Below are 5937 nucleotides of genomic sequence, written 5' to 3'. Positions count from 1 at the left end.
CAGATTCAATAATGCACAGATTAGGTGGATTCTAAATATCCATAAATATGCTTCTGCTTCCTGCAGGAGTTTAAAACGCTCACGGGTTGTGATCCCTTCACCATGGCGACCATCGCTTCAGCCGCGTTGCTGGTTTACAGGACAAATTTCCTGCCCAGAGATACGATCGCGATTCCTGACGTATGGGATTACAGGAGGCAATACAAAAGTTATTCCAATGTCAATCCAGTGGGTGGAATTCATCGGCTACATGCGTGGCATCGAAATTCGACATGCGCTGCGCAGGGGTGAAGTGCGTGTGGGGCGGTTTCATCCAGACGGATACACGGAGATAGAAGGAGAGAAATGGGCTTTCGAGTTTATAGGCTGCCAGTTTCACGGGTGTCCTACGTGCAACAATGAACACGATGTCTGCCCCCTGACCCGCAACAGCTTTGGTTCCCTGTACATTAAAACAAGGGAAAAACGCGAGGCGCTGCCTCAAGAGTTTAATATTAATGTAGAATCCATCTGGGAACACGAATGGGCTCACGCTAAAACTCACGACCCACAAGTGCAGCATTTCCTGTCAGACTTTCAGTCCCCTGACCCCCTTAGGCCGCGAGAAGCGCTGTTTGGGGGTCGGACGTCGGCAATTCGCCTGCGTTACGACGTCATGGGGGAAGAGCGCGTCTGCTATGTGGATTTCACGTCACTGTACCCATTCACTCTGGCTAAATGTGAATTCCCCGTGGGGCACCCAGTAATCATTCATTCAAATTTTAAACCTCTGAATGAATACTTTGGCCTGATCAAAGCCACGGTGAACCCCCCGCGCGAGCTGTTTTTCCCCGTCCTACCCAGCAGACTGCCAAATGGGAAACTCATGTTTACACTGTGCAGGACGTGCGCGATCGAGAACAGGCAAGAGGGGGCCTGCGGTCATTCTGACGCAGAGCGGGCGCTGACCGGCGTGTGGGTCTCTGCGGAGCTCAATCTGGCTTTAGACAGGGGCTATTCAGTCGTGAAAGTGCACAAAGTGTGGCATTTTCCACTGCATGAAAAGAGGTGTATCTGTACTAGGAAACTCCCGTATACACCACTGATTTTCGGGAGTATCTACAAGTACCACTGAGCGTATACATGAAATTCCACCAACCTAGGATACTTCCGGATTGATACCAATTCGGATGTATCTTGCTGAGGGATTCTTCCATGGTACAGCCATTTGTTGCCATGGCAAATAATCCAATCAAGGCTCTTTCAAGGAGACATTCACACCTCAAGAACTATTTGCATTTTACACCTCTGCACAACTCTGCTGTTCCCCATTGGTCCTTTATCTCAACATTGATTGGTTGATTTAAAAAAAAAAAAAACAACAACCCTGACATCTATTGGGACATTACCCAGTGACTTTCCTGTTATTTGATTGGTCACACTTTTTATTTAGCCCAACCCAAGCCCTCATAGCTTAGTGACTTGATTGGTTATTGGGCAGGTATGTAGACGGACCATATACACTCCCCACCCCCACCGTACTATATATCCCACACCCCCTTTAAAAAATGAAAAATAAAATTGCTTCAGAAATGTTTTTATTAAAATGAAGCCAAACACTAATAAATATACAAAGTGCAAATAAATATACAAAATGTGCAAATATCAGAGTTCCAGAAATGTATCTTCTTCTGGCCCGATTCCATCAGCTCTTACACGCTGACGGTGCGCAAGACCATAGCGCATATCCGCCTCCAATCGGGATTGAAGCTGCCGGCAAAGCTCCGACAATTGTGGGTTCCTGTGAGGTGGAGACCTCACAACCCACACCGGTCTTCCATCAACTATGGCATCCTCTTCATCAGACATCAGGTCCAAAACTGCAGTCTGCCACAGTTCTCTCTCTGCATCCGTTTGGATGACTTTAGACCTGGACTCCAGCAACTGCAAAACACACCATATGTTAACCCCTAAAAACACCCAGAGATGTACCAAACTTATATATTATATATATATTAATTTGTACACTTACTCGTCTTCTCCTTTGTCGGTTTTTAGCCCCTTTCTTAATGGAGTCTCTTAGCTGGGACTTTCCTGGCTGAGACAAAGAATATTTCCTCCGCAATGTCTCATAGTAAGTCCTACAGCATGCTGAATAAAAAAAAGAATTCATATAAGTCACAAAACCAATTCAAATTATTAGAGGGACAATAATAAAGGGGACATGAACATAATTACAATAACAATTCCCCCTTATATATAAATATTAAGTGTTTAAATTACCCTTTATACACTCAGGGTCTGCATCTGCAAAAGTCGTCTTCAATTCCTCCAGCAGATATGTCATTACTGCCTGGTTATGAGGTGAACTGATTCTGTGTGGAAAGAGAGTAGTGTCATTAATTACATTTAAAATGATTACATAAAACCCCATACATAGCATATAAAAAAAAACACTGCTTACCCAGTTTGTGGATCATATGTATGCGGGTTGTTTTCCGAATTATGGAGGCGCCTTACAGCTTCCTGTAACATTGAATTAAAAACGCTTTAGTAGGTACACGCATACATGCATAGGAAACGAAGAATTTTCAGACAACATTGTATAATTCGGACGTGACAAACTGTTAAATAAGCTAGACGCAAGGAACAAAAGCGCTAACTTAGGCTAATGGTGCATTCCATTTGCCCTCGGACCTCGGATTCCGAGTTCAGAATCCAAGATGGCTGCGCCCTTTATCAACAGAAGGGAAAGTTGTAGTTTTATCCTGTTTAAGCAAATCGGATCCCGAGGCAAATGGAATGCAGCATAACTTGGCGAGGTATAATTTTACACTATATTGTCGGCTAACATAAAGCTCAACTTACCGCGATGCCCACGTTATGCGCCCTCTTCATTCTTTTAAGCGCATGGCTTTACTCTTCCTGCGGTCTTTGCTCGTCGAACTTGCGCTCCAGCCCATCAAGACGCTGGATAGCCTCTTCGAGAAGAGCAGTTTGTGCAGCCTGCTTCTTCTGCAAAGCCTCAAGCTGACGAGACAAAGCGTTCTGACCGGAGATCAGCTGCTTCATCAAGTCATTCAAACTAAGTGGACTTGATGCTGGTTGCTGACCCTTAGTCACAGGAGTAGAAAAGCTAAGGTTTCTTTTGCACGCCATCACAAGTAGTACTTCCACCAAGTCGCAATTCAGAAGAATAACTTCCGTACACGATGCTGATAATTTAAGTTGTTTTTTTCGCACCATTGAAAGGACACAGTAATGTCATTGGTTGCACCCGCCTTACGTCACCGACGTAATGCACGGAACTGTTTTTGAGTGGATGCTTTACAAATACAACCCTCCCCATTCGATGCTTTCCACGACACCCCGCCCACCCCAGTCAATGAATTGTTTGTATTTATTCTGGGGGAAAATATTATACTGGACATGTTGCCTGTCATCATGGAAGGGCGCTTATATATTGTCATGCATGCAATATATATATTGTAATTATTATAATATATATTGTCATGCATGCCAATGTTCATCGTAGGTTACTGTTAACAGGCTTTCACTTAAATCATCTGGTAAACACCCGCATTAGCAATTGAAGATAGAAGCTCAATATGGTGCCAGGTGGTCTGAACTTTTTCACCTTAAGTATTATGATGCCATACGATTTGTTGTCATTGACCCAATGCATAATCTACTTCTTGGAACAGCTAGGCACATATTCAGGTTATGGACTGAACTTGGTGTTTTAATCACCCAAAAGCTTGAGGAAATACAAAAGAGAATAGACTCTTTGAAAGTGCCTCAGGATGTGGGATGGATTCCACGGAAAATTGCTTCTAGGTTTAGTGGGTTTACTGCTCATCAGTGGAAAAATTGGACTACTATCTATTCTCTTTTTTGTTTGAAGGGATTAATTGATGACAAACATTATGATATGTGGTATGACTTTGTACAAGCATGCATTATCATATGCTCAAGAGTTATCTCCACAGATAGACTCGAAGTAGCTAACGGGTATCTGCAGACATTTTTATCTAAGTTTGTCAGTCTGTATGGACCACTAAATTGCACACCCAACATGCATCTGCATTTACATTTAAAAGACTGCATTTTAGATTATGGACCTGTTTATTCGTTCTGGTGCTTCTCTTTTGAAAGATTTAATGGAATGTTAGGGCAGTATCATAATAACAACAGAAACATTGAGGTTCAAATCATGCGGCATTTTCAACAGAACCAACAGCTTTATATGCCATTACCTTGTGAATATGGCACTGAATTTATGAACATCCTAGCAAGCAAAAAATGTGATACTTTGTCTCCTTATGGAGCAACTGACATGATGTTGTTGAAACGAAATTCCCAGATCTCATCTGAAACACTTATTCTAGAGGATGGAGACAGTATTGAGCCACTGTCCCAATTTCAGGAAGTTGTGCTAGATGAATCTGACAGAGAAAATCTGTTATTAATGTACAACAAAATATATCCTTACAACTGTGTCTTACAGGTGTCTTGTTTGGCAAAGACTTGCTCTAAAGTTAAGAATCTTGGAGTAACTCTGTCAGTTAACAGTTGCAGAACTGAAAGGTCTGCTTGTGTTTTGGCTAAATGGTGTGCTGGTAATTCCAGCTTTGAGGAACCAGTCCTAGATCCAAATGCAGATTTCTGCCCTGGAATTATTGAAAGGTTTCTGATAGTTACTTTAAAATCTAAAGCATGTACCTTTCAGCATATTGTTGCAAAGGTGACATGGTTGCACCCTCACCCAGACAGACATTTCTTTGGGAGTCCTGTGGAAGTTTGGAGTTTGCAGGGCACACCTACTGATGCTGCTGTAGCATTTCTCCCTGTGGAGCGTATTGCACGCAGATGTGTACTTAGTACTTCAACTGTGCAGTTAAGTCACACTACAGAGAAGGTCTCGGTCATAATTCCACTATGCACAGTGGTTGAGATTTAGGCCAATGTAATTACAAATGCTTGTTTGTTTATACTGTTATTGTGCATTTTCATAATTTTTTGTCATTATCTGTAAATGTAAACCTTCACAATAAAACTTTTTCATGATATTCTGAAACAACGTTTGTTGCATTCCTCTTGACTACTATAATCCACAAAGTGTCAGACACATGTATAACAGTAATTTTCACACATTAAAAAAGGTAATCATGTCTATTGAATTTAAATTATTTTGAATGATGTGCACATTTTCTCAAAAACACAAATGAAGCTATCCTAATATTAAACGTATGGAGTAAACACAATTGTACAGACAGGGTGTTTTACCCAGTTTTTATGTAAAATATTGAAGTATCTGCTGTCCCATGGCTAATCCCCCATGCTATGATAACAAAGACAACACCTCTACTTGATAGTCATTAACATATGAAAGGCTCTTACACCTCACAGCCATCACACCTCATTGCTAGCTGTGAGGATTCCTTGAAACTTCCACCAATTCCCGTATACATCCACATACGTAAGGTATCTGGTTGTTTCACGAAATTTCCTTTTGCATGCTACCTTTCCAAGCACTCTACCTCATACATCTGGCAAACGTAGAGTTTAGCGGGGATTTCCCATACCATATTTGTCCGGATACAGCTCTTTTCATGCAGTGTTCCCCAGACCAGCGGCTACCTGTTTAGAGGCTACATTAAAACCTTTCTCAAAGTGAAGCAACAGGCTTCGGGCTACCCCGACGACGCGACCGATGACGCGGGTCGCAGGGACTACATTAAAAATCTCGAGCACGAGGGGATCCAATTGGAGCCCGATAAGATAGTGTCTAACGGGGGCAAGAGGCAGGTGGCTAAGCTTCTGCTTAACTCTCTGTGGGGTAAACTGGCGCAGAGGAACAACATGCTCCAGACATCTATAGTGTCTGACCCGGGGGTGTTTTTTTATTTTTTATGCTCGGAGCTGTACGAGATTTCCAGTTTCGTGTTTGTCAACGAC

The 5937-nt window shown here is 42.4% G+C and overlaps 1 long non-coding RNA gene across 1 annotated transcript; it reads right to left on the bottom strand.

Moving 5' to 3' along the window:
• Positions 1-1639: 1639 nt before the first annotated feature.
• LOC140593212 (uncharacterized) lies at positions 1640-3162 on the bottom strand. Its single transcript, XR_011993458.1, has 4 exons — positions 2444-3162; positions 2263-2354; positions 2012-2130; positions 1640-1923 (listed from the first exon to the last, which is right to left on the bottom strand). It is a non-coding gene; the product is annotated as an uncharacterized lncRNA (long non-coding RNA).
• Positions 3163-5937: the final 2775 nt, after the last annotated feature.

Source organism: Paramormyrops kingsleyae, chromosome 10 (genome assembly GCF_048594095.1).
Source record: "Paramormyrops kingsleyae isolate MSU_618 chromosome 10, PKINGS_0.4, whole genome shotgun sequence".
Classification (NCBI taxonomy): domain Eukaryota; kingdom Metazoa; phylum Chordata; class Actinopteri; order Osteoglossiformes; family Mormyridae; genus Paramormyrops; species Paramormyrops kingsleyae.
Note: the sequence above shows the minus strand (reverse complement) of the source record. Positions and strands in the feature narration are given on the sequence as shown.